The sequence below is a fragment of the Galeopterus variegatus genome, unplaced genomic scaffold, assembly GCF_000696425.1.
Source record: "Galeopterus variegatus unplaced genomic scaffold, G_variegatus-3.0.2 Scaffold5497, whole genome shotgun sequence".
NCBI lineage: Eukaryota > Metazoa > Chordata > Mammalia > Dermoptera > Cynocephalidae > Galeopterus > Galeopterus variegatus.
Window position 1 is genome coordinate 42,388 of NW_007731608.1, and position 15,254 is coordinate 57,641.

Here is a 15,254-nt window from a genome sequence, read left to right on the forward strand (position 1 = left end):
AAAAAAAAAAAAAAAAAAAAAAAAAAAAAAAAAAAAAAAAAAAAAAAAAAAAAAAAAAAAAAAAAAAAAAACCATCAAGAATCAAGCTGTGAAGGAACGAGCCCAGGGCGTGGTGCTGAAAGTGCTCACAAACTTTAAGAGCAACGAAATTGAGCAGGCTGTGCAGTTAGTCACTGGACAGAAACGGCATAGATTTGTTAATGAAGTACATTTATAAAGGGTGTGAGAAGCCCACAGAAAATAGCAGTGCAGTGTTACTTCAGGGGCATGAAAAGGCCTTAGCAGTAGGAGGACTAGGCTCCATTATAAGAGTCCTTACAGCAAGAAAGACTGTTAAAAAAAAAAAAAAGACTCATTTTACCTTGAGAATTTTGGATGCCCAGGCTGGTGGTGAAGGGATTGACAAATGGACCATCTTCCTAGAAAGTCCCAATTAAACAATTTCAGGATATGAATCTGCTGACATATATTTTATTTTCAAGGTGGAGGGAGAAATCGTCTTAGTTTCCTAAATCCTTTACAGGATCTGATATGAGTAATGCAGAACTGACATTTTGACTGTCTACCAGAGTGGCTGGCCAGTGTTTGTCAGGGGTATGTACCTGTATGCACTGCCTGTTTAAAATGGAGGAGGGATGACTGGGGCAGGTGAAGATCCAAGAGCTGTGGTAAAAGGGAGAGCTTGTACAGACATCCTGTCTTCCCAGTGTACGCAGACTCTCTTGGGTTCATTGTAAGGTGTGTGCTGCGTCAATAAAACTCTTGGCTTATTAGTATATATATAAAATACATGTGTCAGAAACATTTTTCCATGTGTCTACTTCTACAATATTATTTTTGGATAACAGTATTCTACTCTATAGATGTACCATACTTGAAAAAATTACCTACTGTTTGTTGCACGCTTAGGTTGCTGCTTTTTTTCCCTTCTATAAACACTACTGTGGTGAACTAGAAATTTAAGATACATTTTTAGAATTTCTGCAAAATTCTAAGGTTTTTGATTCATACTGCCAACTTGGCCTTAAGACTATACCAATTTCTACTCCCTACTGCAGTATAACAAAAAGTCTATTTTTTCACTCTTTCACAGCATTTTGTGGCAAAAGCACTTTCAACTATGAATGACACCAATATTAAGAAAATAAAGTGAAAATATTCTTGGTATATGTTGAAATGGTAAGATTTATTTTAAGATGAACAATAACCAACATCTATATTTTTTCTACATTAAATGTTCACTGAGAGGGTTGGTCAGATAGCTCAGTTGGTTAGAATGTATTGTTATAACTCCAAGGTCAAGGGTTCAAATCCCTGCACTGGCCAACTGCCAAAATAAACAGATAAATAAAAGGTCACTAAGTATTTAATAATGGATGAATAAAAAGTGGCTTACTCTCCAATACCATAGGACTGTGGGAAATTTGTGGCTGAATAGTAAAATTCTTGTGTAAAAGGTGGCTATCTGGTCAAAAGTAGTGGAAAATTCATTTTCACTTGTCACTGCAAATCCCTCACATCCAGGGCATTTTCCCATCTCAATTAAGTACCTAGGCTAATCCTTAAAGTCATGCAAGAGAGAAGCTAAAATACTGTATGTCTGCAATATATTGTAGAAAACAACAGCATAATTAGCTAAAACAAAGACCATAAAATCAAGTTTGTTTCATTCTCTTTAATATATTGGGGCTAAAGGATAAGTGCACTTACTTATCGGGATAAGGGGGCAGAAGAGGAGGTCCAGAGATTAGAAAATAACTTCTATGGATATTTCAAAGCTTTAAGAGAAGTTAGAAAGAATTCTTTATGACATCATTCACAATTAAAATGTGCACTTACAAGTTTCCTTTTCCTTGATATTGTATCATTAGTGCTTGTCATACTTATTAGCAAAGATTGATGCTTTTTTTTTTTTTTTTGGTCACATAAACCAAAGGAAAAGGGAAAATGGAGATACTCTGATAAGGCTTACTGTACAAAAAGTTGGAAGTAGAGGAGAATAAGGTACGGGACTTTTCACAAATTAATGTGATACAAGAGAAGCATTCAGAAATTTGCAAAAATGAAATGACTTTTCATTAACTAACGACTGCCCTAATTCTAACTTTATCTAACAATAAGATAATATCCTTACTGTTTTTTCTGAATACACCTTACCACATGGAGTTAATTCCCTCCATTTCTTTTTTTTGGCACCTGGCCAGCGTGGAGACCCCAATCCTTGACCTTGATGTTATAACATCGCACTCTAAACCAAATGAACTAACTGGCCAGCCCCCTGCAGTGCTTCTTGGGTTGCACTTTGAAAACTCTAAAGAATAAGTTGTATGTCTTTTTCTTTCTTTTTAAGCAACATTTTCCTAGTTATTAGCTGTGTACTTTTATCTCATGAATTAAGAACAGAGGTTATTTTTCTACTTTTTAAAAATTAACCCCTCCCCAATGACCAAAATGCTTGCTGTAGATGAACTTCAAGGAATCTGATTTTCCCAGTTTTTAAGAAGTAGAGAAAAATATGAAACCAGAAAAGAAAACCCTTCACTGATGTTATGCTTTCTGGGCCTAGTGCCCTCTACAGTCAAAGAGGCAAAAAGGTTTTTTATACTTTTTTTTTTTTAAATAAAGAAAAAAAAAATTACTGAATACAACTTTTGGCACATGGAACTTGTCTGATCAGTCTCTCTTTCTGAACTATGACTACGCCAGTGAATTTTGTCATCTCTGATGCTTCATTTTTGCCTTCTCACAGACTGAAAAACCGACTATGCCTATGTTGAGAGTCTTGTGTCACTTTCACATGTTAATTTATTCCTTCCTTGGCCAAAAGTTTCCAAATGTAGACCCATTTCACATTTTATAAAACACAACAATGTGAGTAGCACATTGAAGAAAGGAGAAGTTGAAAGTTATATCCATCAGTGGTGGGTTTTGCTTGGCAGAATCCCAGATTATACTCTGGAATAAATATGTTTATGTTCTGTTTTCTACAACAACCCAAAATATAGTCAACAAATCAAGACCTAAGTGGGCCATTTCAATTTATTGATATATAACCTAGCCTGTTGTAGAATGTGAAAAAGAAATGTACTGGCTGGATTAAAATTACAAACAAGAATGTTAACAGGGTTTTATCTTTTATGTTACTTTGACTATAAATGAGTATTTGAATACAATAGGTGGTATTCCTGCTACAACCTACTTCACTTTCAGTATTCTGACGCCTAATAGGGAGAATAAGTGGATCATGATCCACTAAAAGATAAACAGAGAAAGCTTTTCTTTTTCTTGCGAAAAGATGAGGTGAATTATTCACTCACAGAAATAATTAAAATTATACTTAGTTTTACATAAAAAATATCTTTGAGGACTAGAGACAACAGAGTAATATAACATTTCATTTCAAAGCTTTATTTCAGTCTAAAAGTTTTCAAATTATATTTTTAAATATACATTTCTTTTTTTCATCCCTTTCTAATAATTTCTTATACATGCAGTAATTGTTTAATAAAAATCCCTCGGATGAGTCTGAATTTCATTATGATGCCATCTTTGACCCCCATTATCTCCAATAAAGAACTAAGTTGTTTTCTTGTTGGTTGCACTAGTGCCAGACAAACCACAAAAAATATTAAAATTGAGTACTGTTTGTCTGGCATTAAAGCATTATTCACCATTCTCAAATGTTTATTTGCAAAGCTTTTTAAGAAGATATTCATAGACACTAAAAATGTATCAAAAAGAAATCAGCATTATTACCTTGAAATATACTATAGCTAAATAGCCTTTTTATTTGCTAACAATATAAATTTTAGACTATGTTGTCATTAAGATAATTATTGGTTCTTTTATTCAAAATATACAATATTCAAATGAGTGTTTTATTTTTATTACTCCATAGAGTTTTCTAGGTGATAAAGTAAATACAACGGCATTACCCAACCACAATAGACCAAAGTAGGGATGTGCATTTCTAGTTTGTGGAGCAGGTATTTCAAACCTGAGGCTCACTGACCTCTTCAGGGGCTCTTCCAGTTGACCAAATAAAGGCCTCCGCTAATATAGTGAGCTGTTGAATATAAAGTTTAACCAAGTCTAAGTACATTTGCTGATGTGAATACACCCAAAATAGGGCAAGAAAATCCCAAGTCAATGAAGACACCCACTGTCCATTTAACTTATGGCACTTAAAATAGAACTCCTTTGGAAACCTAAACATATACTTCCTGAATACAAAGAAAAATTATTCTGCCTGAATTTGTGAAAACCATTTCACTCTCCCTTAACATATACACTAAGCATTTTGATCCCTCTCATTTGCGCGGTCAAAATTTACAGTGATTAATAAACAAAAGTAAGTCAACAGCCAATGAATTTACTTAACCTGTGTTATCATGATTATGTAATCCTGTGACATCATGGTCTGTGTGCTGTGTTGCATCATAGGTTCTGGCTAACTTCACTTTCACATAGGAACAGAAGTAAAGGAGTTAGGAGCAGGGGTCCTTAGCCTCTTTGGTGCCACAGATTCTGTCAGCAGTTTTGGTTAACCTATGGAACCCTTGTCAGAATAATATTTTCAAACGCATAAAATAAAATGCAAAGGTAGAACTGTCAAAATATTTCAAATTTGATATAATAACGTGCTTTCTAAAAATAACAAATTAAATAAAATCTAGAAGTGGGTCTAATAACCACAGTAATTTTGAAGTAATGATGAGCTTAAACAACTTTGAGATAGCTACAACTGTATTATGATGTAAAACATGTGATTTATATTGGTAATAAAGTCACAGATACTGCTAATATAACTATGGTTTGTTGCCTACATTCATAGTTGAAGTTTCAAATTTTAGAGATTTAATGAAAAGATGTAATTTTAGGGCCAGCCCGTGGCTCACTCGGGAGAGTGCGGTGCTGATAACACCAACGCCACAGGTTCAGATCCCTATATAGGAATGGCCGGTTAGCTCACTTGGTAGAGCGTGGGGCTGACAACACCAAGTCAAGGGTTAAGATCCCCTTACTGGTCAAAAAAAGAAAAGAAAAGATGTAATTTTTTCCCCAAACAAGTTCACAGATCCCTTGAATTCTATACACCTTGGGGGATCAGTCTGCAGACTCCAGGTTAAAAATCCCTGATAGAAGTGGTGGACTAATGGGTATAACACTATGCTATTTACACGAAGTGAATCATTGTATAGTATATGCATGTATCAAAACAAAACACTGTATCCCATAAATATGTACAAGTAAATGTTAAAACAAACAAAAAAATTTTAATCCCTGATAGGGAAACAGAAGAAAAAGTTAATAAAGTAAAAACATAACTTTGGTTCTCAAAACTTAGTAAGGCAACTTATAAAGGGCCCTGTTATTCTCCAAAATAATCTTTTTTTTTTTTGTCTTTTTTCCATGTCCGGCAACGGATCGCAACCCTCAGTGTTGCCCCCGTACCGGACCGGGGACCGGCGACGGGATCGCAAGCCTCGGCGTTGCTCCCGCGCCTTGCTCAGCCAGTGAGCGGGAGCCGGTCTGTACGTGGGATCCGAACCCTCGGACGGGAGCGCTGCCGCGCTTCCCAAGCGGTGCACTATCCAGTGCGCCACCGGGCCGGCCCTAAAATAATCTTTTTTTAAAAAAAGATGACTGGTAAGGGGATCTTAACCCTTGACTTGGTGTTGTCAGCACCACGCTCTCCCAAGTGAGTTAACCGACCAGCCCTATATAGGGATCCGAACCCGTGGCCTTGGTGTTATCAGCACCACACTCTCCCGAGTGAGCCACAGGCCAGCCCTCTCCAGAATAATCTAACACACCAGAGCAGTGTCATTAGTATTTCATTCATTCAATAATCTTCAGAGGATTTGTATAGGATGAGCAAAATCACAGGGAAGACATATTTTCCAACCAATGATCAAATATGCAACTTATAATACCAGTACATTTTCAAGAATTTCTCCTTTACACAAAGGCTAAGTCACTGTCATCAAATGAGATTCAACAATATTATGAGTTGTGATTATCAGTAGAATAGGGTAGTATGGATAGCCAACAGAGCCGGATTCTGCTGCAGCATAAATGGTCAGTGGCACCCTTCAATGGCTTTAGGCTTTGTAGTTGCTCTCACTTTTGTGGTGGATGTGAATTTATTCTATTATTGTGTGTACTATGACCCCAGAAGACCAACCACCATTTCTGTAAGATTGTTATTGCTGTTTTAATCCCTTCTCTGCATAACACTGGAGCTCAAACATGTCACCTATACTCGTCTTTCTGCCATGTAGATCCACTGTAAAATTTCCTGTGAACCTCCTTCCCCCCCAAAAAAGAAAAAAAAAAAAATTACAGGAAAGAAAGCATAGAGGAAACTGTCAGTTTGCCAGGGCAAATAAAGGAAGAGTAACATACAAAACTTAAAAATGTAACTTAGAGCCATACATTGTAGAAGACTTAATTCTATCCAGACGAGTACTTAATTTGGAAGGCAATAGAAAGCCATGAAACATTTTTGATTAGAGAAATGATATGATAAGGAACTGGCAGCACATTATAGGACAGACTGGAGGAGTGACCATGATAGAAGGTAAAAGGACACTGAATTAACCATGGCAGAAGCCTAAACTAGATAGCAGTAATTAAAATTTTTTAAAAGGGCCCCCCTTCACACCCTAAGAGATAATGAAGGGGACCAGTGATTGGCACCTAATTGCATACTGTAGGGCAGAGGGCCCTCTAGTTAAGATGACGCAGAGGTTTTAAGCCTGGCTACCTGGAAGAATGACAGAGTCAGAAGACAAGACTAGGTTTGGAGGATGAAGGGGAGTTGAGAACAGACAGAGATAATGAGCTTTCAGTGACATATTGAGTTTGAAATGCCCAGGAGGTAACTGGAAAAGCAGATCATCATAACAGTAGTCAACCCCTGTCTTCAAGGAACTTAAAATCTGGAATCTAGTTAGAGCTAGAGATTTAGATTTGATAGTGATTCTAACAGGTGCTCCCCAAAAGCTGTGGAAACAGATAAACTCTCCAAGAAAGAGAAGACCAAAAGAAACCCTATCAATTTAAGAACAAAATTTTTAAATATTCCAAATTCGAAAAGCCATTTGAAACATTAGCTAAAAACATTTTAATAACTTAAAACAATGGCTTTTAAAGAGAACATACCTTGATACATTTAAATGTGTGTTTAGAAAAAGATACTGTCTCAATCATATACCATATTGTATTAAAACACACAAACTTTAACTTGCCCCTCCTACTCAAGCTGTACTTCTCTTTATAGAGGTATTCTAGTTAATAAACTAAGAAGGAATGATAGAATTAAAGGCACAGTTAAATTACTGTCATTTGCAAATCACTAGTGAAATAACGTAATCAGGCTGTTAATAGAGCAGAATGAGGGACAACCAAACATCATATGCCTCCTGATGGAAGAACACATCACTACCTATGAATTATACTTGCCCTCCCAACAGAAATCAAACCTCACACGCCCTACTCAGAAATCAGACCTGAACTGATCTTAGTTTGCTCAAAAGTTTTCAATCTAGCCACCAATTTACAGGAAATACAGAGATAGACAAACACATTAAATTAGGACATGTTAAAACTATACCAGAGGGAAAAAAATCACCGAAACCAAAATGAGGGAAACTAGAGGAAAAGTGGCCTGGTTCCTTCGACAAATAAATTACGAGGAAAATAAGACCGACAGGGAAAACTATAGATTAAGATTTAAGAGACCTACTAACCAAATGTAATGTGACTTTGGATCCCAAATCAGACCAACCAATTATTTAAAAACAACCGAGGAAAATTTGAATACTGGTTGGATATTTGGTGATGTTAATTTTTAAAGGTGAGATAATGGTACTATGGTTATGATTTTCTTAAAAGTTGTATCTTTCAGAAAAATATACTGAAATATTTACAGATAAAATAATTATATCCAGGTTTTGCTTCACAATAATCTAATCCAGTAGTGGCTGGAGAAAGTAGATAGGGGTAGAGATGAAATATTAGTGGTTCAACTGTGTTTTAAAATTTTCCATACTAAGTTGTTTAGAAGGGAAACAATAAGAAAAACACCACTCTCAACAAAAACAGGGGAAAGAAATGGGTATGAATTTTGTCTCCAAGACTTATAAGCTGAACAGCACTTAGTGCCCCCCTTGATTAAATGGAGATAAATACCACATAATAAATTCATTATTTGCTCAACCTAGAAACCTGAGCAATATCCTTAACTCCTCTGGCTTCTCAGTCTCCCACATCCCAAATCCTGTCTGTTTCCCTTTCTCTTCCACCCTCCCACTACTGTATATCTTATCTGTCACTGAATCTCACATCACTCCAACAGCCTCCCTTCAATCTGTTTGGTCTCCACACAGTATCCAGAATGATGTTCCTAAAATGCAAAATCTGATTGGCTATCCCCAGCCCCACTTGAAATCCTTAAACTGCTTTCAATCAGCTTCAAGACAAGAGGTGCTCCTTTAAATTTTTTACCTAGTCCCCTCCCTAATTCCTTAAAATGACTTATAGAAGCGGTCTTCAAAAAGTTCATGGAAATATTTATATTATCTTTTAATTCTATTTTTCCATGAACTTTCTGAAGTACCCTTGCATAAGGCCCTCCATTATATGATACTGTCTATCTCTTCAATTTCCATTTCTTCCCATTCTCTCTGACCCCTCTTCATGCTTCAGCTTTGGTGAAATTCTTCTAGTTCTTGCATTGCAACCAGTACTCTAACTGTAATGTAGCTTCAGTACTCACGCCTGACATGCTCTTTCCACCCATCACCACCCCCTTGCCTAGCTAAAGCTAAATCCTATTCATCTTTCAAGGCTCAGGTTAAATAGCATTTCCTCAGAGAGACCTATCCAGATTGTTTTAATATTAAATTAGGTGTCTTCTCACACCTACACAATACAGTATTTGTTCCAACAGGAACCTGTACTTCCCCATCACAACACAGTACTTGTTCGTAAAGAGTACTTGCTTTGGTAAATATATATTTATCTGTTTTCCAGCTAGACAATAAACTACAGGAGGTCAAGTGCTGGAATCTGTCCGTTGCTGAATCCTGAATCTCTCATAATGCCTGGTAGCCAATAACAAATTGCTGAATATGTAAAATTCACAACTTTCTCGACAGTTTTCTTTATACTCAAGTTCCATCTTCCTAGTCCTCATCTGCAACAAAAACAGACAGCCATGAAGGCATTTATACAGGGATCTGAATCCTGCATAGGAATGCATATTCTGAAGAGAATTGAAAGCACAATGGGAATGAAAGATATGAGCTGGGAAAAGTTATTACTCTAAAAATCTATTTTCAGTTTGAGATCATTTGTATTCATACCTACAATTTTAGAGAAAATTCAGGAATGCCAATCTGACAAAATGAGAGTCAAATGACACACATAGTTCCCACCGAACCATTAACAAGTTTTCGGACCCAAGATGTTAGGTCACTTAACCTTTCCAGCCTCAGTTTTCTATAAAATCAGGGAATCTGACTAGCTGGTCATTAAGATCCTTTCTTGAGTTAATATTATATGCCTTAATATTTAAAAGGGCAAAAGATATGTAAACTGTTGAAACTCTAATCAATTGGTTTCATCCTATGGTGGTATTTTTTTTTTTTTTTCCTTTTTAATCTGTTTAGGGATGTTACAGTCCTTCATGTTGAACTTACAACTAAACCCTTAAACCTGTTCAGCTATAAAAATCTCATAAAATGCTCCTCAGACCATTAACTTGCATATTTAACAAGGATCACCACAATCTGATGAAACAACATCTAAACCCAGAATGAATTACTGAACTATATTCAATTTTTGTTTAAATAAAAACCTTACCTATCATCTGTTTTAAGGGCTAGATGTCTTGCATTCTTGATCATTTCTACGGCAATCCGAAGGCAAAGTTGTACCCCAAGATATAAGACCTGGACTTATGGGCATTATTTAACACCTAACTAAAAAACTGACCATACACAGTCTCTGCTTCACTTCACTGAGCTGGTAGCTAAGATGGCTTAACTTGTCTCATACCCTTCCAAACTCTCATACAATTCAGAGTTCACCTATTATAAATTCCAGTAGTTACTAATTCCACACTTGTTTGTATCAGGGAACTGATGTGTACACATTTTATTTCGAAACCAGAATAAAGTTTTTTTAAAAATTCAAAACTAGTTATGCTAAATAAGTAGCTTGTAAACATTTTACTGTTATCAGCAGACGCCCAGTTTATAATCAGCCACTGGAAACTCGGGGAAAGACTAAAGTAGTAACACGTTTGTTTCCTGGTTTAGATTAATAACAAAATAGTTTTGGCAACTGTTTGCTACATCAAATGTCACGACAAAGACATGAAATGTTAAAATGCACGAAAGAAAAAAAGGATGCACTTGTAACAAAAAGGGTGAATCTGACCAAGCGTAACGCTATCCTTCACACTCCTCTCAACAGGGCTGCCCTAAGTCGGTGAGCAAGAGGGCGCAGCAGCGGACGTTCCGCAGCCTCAGGTTGAATGACAAAGAGCCCCCGTCAGCACCAGTCCCGGGAATCTGCGGGCTGCCCCGTCCCCTCCGCAAAGTCGACTGGAACCCCGCAGTCACGCCTTGGCTTGGGGAATGCGGCTCCCCACACCACTCTCTCAAGTCACCAGGTGGTACACAGATCGGCGGGCCGAGAAGGTTGGGGCGGGCATGCCACGAGTCCAAAATGACTCCCTCCCCGAGTCCCTTCCCTCGTGGCAAAAGGCGGCCAGAAGAGTCTGGAGGCACCAGATGAATCAGCCCCACGTCGTCCTTTTTCCAGATCAAAGCATCTCTCTAGGAGCCTACTGAAGACTAGAGGGGACGCGACTTCCCCAAGGTCACCAGGCACCACGACCCAACTCCTCGTCCAGGCCAGTGGCCGGCACCTGACCACGAGGCCCGCGGCTCGGCTGGGAGAGGCGCTTTCCGCAGCGCCTCAAGGTCCCCTTCACCAACGCGGCGCTCCGGGGCCACGCGACTGCCGCGGCCACGATGCCCTCAATCGGGCAGCCTCCCCTCCCCGCGGAGATGAAGTCTCCCCTCCCCCGAGGGTCCCTCGGACCCCACCAGGGCAGCGAAAGCACCGCGGGTTCCGCGCCGAGCGCCTCCGGGAGTTACCCAACTAACCGTTATGTGCGTGGCTCGCAGCGCCGAGCGTGTGCTTGACGCGGCCGCGCGAGCCGGACGTCCGCAGGGCCCACGGTCCGGCTGGCGTCCTTCGCCCGCTGCCTCGTTTGCTCGTTCGAGCACCCACGCGGCGCCCTAGTCACGTCGCAGTTCGCCACTTTGGCGTGACCTGCGCGGCTGCTTTATAAGCCGCCGGGGCCGGAGCATGCGCGCAGGGGGCGGAGTCTGCCCTCCCGGCCGCCGCCCCCTCCCCGCCATACATACACCCGAACTGCAACTCGCGTCCCCACTCGCTCTCAGCCGCGCGTACCCGCTCTCTCGTCCGCGCGCGCCGGCGCCCCCTCTTCGCCACGTGACTGGCGGCGGGGCAAGACCCGCGCACTGCGCCCCCGCTGTGCCGCGCAGGCAGAGCCGCAGTGCTCGTACGCCCGACTCTCCTTTCCGCCCCATCCGAGGAGCTCGCGGCCACCTACACGCGTCCGGGGCACAAACGTGGTCTCACCCCTCAGTTTCTGGCGGAGAAAAGGGAAAGCCGCCAAGGGGCCGACTCAGGTGTGGGGGGTGATGGGCGCGCGGAGTGGCCGGGAAGAGACTGGGAGCGGAGGGACGGGGCAGCATTTGAATGGACGCGGCTGCAGTGCGGACCGGGAAGACGCCCGAGGGGCCGGCTCCTGGGGCTGTGCGCTGGGATGTTTGTGGATTCCAATCCGGGCCTGTTCAGTGACTCGGAGAAGTTACTCAGCCCCACTGGGCCTGTTCCTCCTGTCTAAAATGGCAACAGTAATAGAATCGACTTCATAGGCTCATTAGGAGGTTGGATGAGAATTTATGGAACTTTCTTACCACAGAGCCTGGCCTGTGGTATTTGATGAACGGTGGGTGTTAAAGACAAGTCGGGAAAGAAGAGCAGACAACAGGGTGGGAAGAGTGGCCCGATAGGGTGAGGTGTGTATATAGGAAACATGGAGAAATGAGAATGCAGAGAAAGCAAATTTTAATGGACACTGTTTGGGATAGGATAAAATTATAACTAACGGTGTTGGGGGAGCTGGTTGTATGCTGGGCACTTCTCCTGAATTATCTTGTATAATCCTCATAACCCTATGAAGTAATTACTACTGTGAACATTTTTGTAAATAAGGGATCTGAGGGTCAGAGAGGTTAAGTAATTTTACAGATATCACAGAGCTGGTAAGTGACCAGCATTTGAAGTCACATTCTAGAGCCGAATTTTCTCATAAGAGCCATTGTAGGTACTTGACCAAGTCCAGATACCACAGTGTGTCTTTTGAAGTGATCAAATTAAATAATCATGGAATGTCTTTGATGTCTTGGACTGTTGAGAAATAACAAAAAAAAGTATGAGTCAAAGCCCCTGTTTTTAAAGAGGGTACAAGTTTTGGGGAGAGATGGGTCTGACACAAATCAACCAACATTTGTCGAGCACTTGCTGCATGCCAGGACCCTGTCTTTCACCTCATGCCTTCCTCCCTTCCATGTTTTCCTCCTTCCCTGTCCCCCTCTCCCTTATTTCTCACAACTGTGAGGTAGGCCTTATAGTTTCTCTTTGGCAAATAAAGAACCTGAGACTGAGGAGGAGTAGGGATGGGGGATCAGATCCTGAGAGGTTTAATGCATTTCCTCTCACCCAGCCTTCCTCTGTTTTACACAACAAAAAGTTTTCAGTAACAGTTCAACATGTTAGTAGAAGACAGTATGGAATCCATGACCAATAATTGCTTTTTACATTTGATAAATGCACTTCACGTCATTGGAGTGGCCAGGAATTAGAACACCAGTGCCCTAGGATTGTTAGGGTGGCAGCAGCATTTATGTAGATGGTTGGGAAAGTCAGGTATGAATTTATAAGGGCCTACACTATGGAATGTAGTGGGAAGTGGTAAAATAAGATGATTCCCAGGAAACTTCAAAAGAAGGCTATAGAGCAGCATAGTGTAGTAGATTCATGATATGGACCTGGGAGCCAGGTCTCCTGAGTTCCAGCTTTGATTCTTGCACTTACTAGCCTGTTCCCTTAGGCAAATCATTTTACCTCTCCAACCTTCTTTTGCCACCCTGTAGAACAAGAATAATACCTACCTCATAGGGTTACTGTGTTATGATAATAAAACTAGAATTTATTTCAGTGCCTAGCATATAGTAAGCACTAAATGTATAACCATGGAAAACCAGATTTTCCATGAAACTTAATCCTAAAGATTAACCCTAATGGCCCCTCACTTGAATAGACCCCTTCCAAGGCTGTGAGAGAGGTCCTAACAATGTATTTACAGGATCATACTTAATGTTGTATTATAATTTTGTTTTCCTTTTCTTGAAGATAGTGACCAAAATTGTATACACTTCAGGCCCTACAAAACCTGGATCTGCCCCATGCTAGGGACTTTATTGTTACGAAAAAAGTATGGACTTTGGGTTCAGAAGACCTCATCCCATAACTACTATCTGTGTTACTTTGGCAGTTAATTCACTGGTCTCTTCTGGGCTTCAGTTTCCTCACCAGGTAAATTAGAAATAATACCTGCAAGCCTGAGTTGTGATAATCAAATGAGATTGTATTTGCAAGAGTGATTGGTAAATCTTGGAAAGTTTTCTACGAGTGTTTATGAATTCATATTTGTCTATCAAGTGCGTAAAAGGGAAAGATGAAAAGCAACTCCAGAGTTCTTAGCTGGAAAAGAAACAGGGTGAGTAAGCTAGCAAAAATGATAATAGCAAAAATAAAACAGGTAGGGCCGGCCCGGTGGCGCACTGCTACAGTGCGCCGCTTGGGAGTGCGGTGGCGCTCCCGCCAAGGGTTCGGATCCCACATACAGACCGGTTCCCGCTCACTGGCTGAGCGAGGTGTGGGGGCAACACCGAGGGTTGCGATCCCGTTGCCGGTCCCGGTCCGGTACGGGCGCGACACTGAGGGTTGCGATCCGTTGCCGGACACGAAAAAAGACAAAAAAGGAAAAAAATAAAAAATAAAAAAAAAATAAAACAGGTAAAATTCTTGCTCTTGTGCTAGATTTTCCTCCTGATTTAAGCCATAAGACATTGAAGAAATAAATGTCACAGGAAGTGTGGGATGAGAAATTTAGAAATTAGAGAAAGTTGGAGATCATCTAACTCCCCCCTCCCCAACACACACACACACTTTACAGAAAAGGAAATTCAGGCCCAAAGAAGCCAAAAGACTTTTCTAAAGCTGCCCAGAATGGCATGATCGGAAGAACCATATCCCCAAGCTCCAGGTTCTCTTTTTTGTACCAGGTACAATTTTTAAGATGGGTTCTTTCAAAACCATTACATCAAAACTAGAGAAGGTGTGGTGATTTCTTTGGCTTTTAGCTTTATCATAGTTCCCAGGACTCACATTTCTGTTTTTTTTTTTTTATTATTATTATTATTATTTTTTTCCTTTTTTGTCTTTTTTCGTGTCTGGCAATGGATTGCAACCCTCAGTGTCGCACCCGTACCGGACCGGGACCGGCAACGGGATTGCAACCCTCGGTGTCGCACCTGCACCTCGCTCAGCCAGTGAGTGGGAACCGGTCTGCATGTGGGATCTGAACCCTCGGCAGTGCCGCTGCGCTCCCAAGCGGCGCACTGTAGCAGTGCGCCACCGGGCCAGCTCTCACATTTCTGTTTTAAAGGTTGATCGGTTGGATGATGTTATGGTAATCTGCCTCAGGGAAATGCTGTACTGTTGTTTGCAAGCTTAAGTGAGCAAAATTTCTGAAGGTTTCAAGGTAAGAATTCTAACTCAGAAATTAGTGATGGGATGGAAAATGCAAATGCAGTATTTGTAAATTATAACAATATAGGTACTCTTCAAGCTGAGTAAGTTGCTCAGTTGCTTTTTCTGGAAAAGGAGAAAAGTAAAATTACATTGTGTTTTCTCTGGAATTTACCTACTTCACTTACATTCCCTCAGTTGTCCATTTTTGTGATGTAGGAAAGAAGGTGCTATTTATACCATTTTACTAACAGTAAACAATACAGGAAAACATTTTTTAAAAATAGAATATTTAATCAATTAAGAGTATTCCCCCAGGGCTGGCCGGT

General features: G+C 40.4%; 1 protein-coding gene and 1 pseudogene across 2 annotated transcripts in view; one reads left to right on the top strand and one right to left on the bottom strand.

The window, feature by feature from the left end:
* Positions 1 to 11,182, top strand: part of LOC103604945 — a 13,052-nt pseudogene extending 1,870 nt beyond the window's left edge.
* Positions 1 to 11,500, bottom strand: part of LOC103604944 (monocarboxylate transporter 1) — a 42,388-nt gene extending 30,888 nt beyond the window's left edge. Inside the window, exon 1 of one of the 2 annotated variants that reach the window (XM_008589522.1) lies at positions 11,448 to 11,500. The gene's annotated coding sequence lies outside the window, so the exon portion shown is untranslated. Of the gene's footprint in view, positions 1 to 11,183; positions 11,345 to 11,447 lie in introns of those variants that run through there. The other variant, XM_008589521.1, reaches the window with a different exon arrangement.
* Between the last annotated feature and the right edge of the window lie 3,754 nt (positions 11,501 to 15,254).